Source organism: Octopus bimaculoides, chromosome 14 (genome assembly GCF_001194135.2).
Source record: "Octopus bimaculoides isolate UCB-OBI-ISO-001 chromosome 14, ASM119413v2, whole genome shotgun sequence".
Taxonomy (NCBI): Eukaryota; Metazoa; Mollusca; class Cephalopoda; order Octopoda; family Octopodidae; genus Octopus; species Octopus bimaculoides.
The window spans coordinates 57,876,187-57,877,318 of record NC_068994.1 but is presented as its reverse complement, the minus strand read 5'-3'; the positions used below and the strand labels follow the sequence as shown (position 1 = coordinate 57,877,318).

The following is a 1,132-nucleotide window of genomic DNA, read 5'->3' as shown; positions in this document are numbered from 1 at the left end:
ACAAATATTGAGGTGAATAGAATATATATTCTCAAATCTGTGTTTTTTTGTTAATAATTTCAAAAACTTACCGTTGTAGTTCAGATTATTAAGCAATATCAACATGTACACGATAGCAATGAATAAGAAGAAGTTAATAGAGTTTTATATATATAACAGTTTGGTCGGCCAGTGAAATTCACTTTATTAATAACGCCCAGGGAAAACCCGTCGCCAGCACTTCAGAACTCACTGGGGAAATTTTGTGATAATAATTTATTTCCTCATTCATAAAGAAAAAGTTTTTCTAAGTAAATTTCACTATTTTAAAAAAATTTATTATTATTTTTACATGAATGGAATTTGCCAACTTTTGATAAATTAAAGATCATTTAAAAAAAATTTATTTCTTAAAATTAAACTTTATAGTTTCGTTCCGACTGCGATTTCAAGCACCTGTCAAGTAGTACTACTACAGCTTGACCTTCTTACACGTGTCTCACATTATGTAGAAAGAGATTCTTTGATGAGAACATTTGTTATGGAGACTACCAGTTTCAACAAAATGGAATGAGGTCTTATAAGTAGTTCCTCGATCTGCTAGAAAGTGCAGCCAAGAATACGTTAGTTCATGTAGCATTACTAAAAACATGGAATGGAAACAGCAGTAATGTTTTTGTTCTGAGGTAGATTTTTGTTCCGAGTAGATTTGATCTACGATGAACAACAACAACAACCACCATCACCATCATCATCATCGTTATTTCTTCGATTTTTTTAGAATTCTTATCTAGAAATATCATTGTACACAAACGCTAATATATAGATTTATACTATCTATCTATTTATCTATCTATTTATCTATCTATCTATCTATCTATCTATCTATCTGTCTGTCTGTCTGTCTGTCTGTCTATCTATCTGTCTATCTATAGGCGGTGGATAGTTACACATACACACACGTACGCACATATTAATGTTTTTACGTTCAGTTATAATAAAAACAATTTTACATTAATCTGATGTGTTGCTCTCTACTTTTATATAATATATAATAAAGGTGCACTACAACTATAAAAAAAAAACATTTTTAATTTAGAAACAAACAGCATCACTCTTGGCCAATTTCAGGAAGCATGGAAGTTTTGAAGGA

General features: G+C 30.2%; 1 protein-coding gene across 1 annotated transcript in view; it reads right to left on the bottom strand.

Annotated features, from left to right (window-relative positions):
• Window positions 1-228, bottom strand: part of LOC106868604 (centrosomal protein of 55 kDa) — a 9,998-nt gene extending 9,770 nt beyond the window's left edge. Inside the window, exon 1 of the mRNA XM_014913941.2 lies at window positions 72-228. The gene's annotated coding sequence lies outside the window, so the exon portion shown is untranslated. The remainder of the gene's footprint in view (window positions 1-71) is intronic.
• Between the last annotated feature and the right edge of the window lie 904 nt (window positions 229-1,132).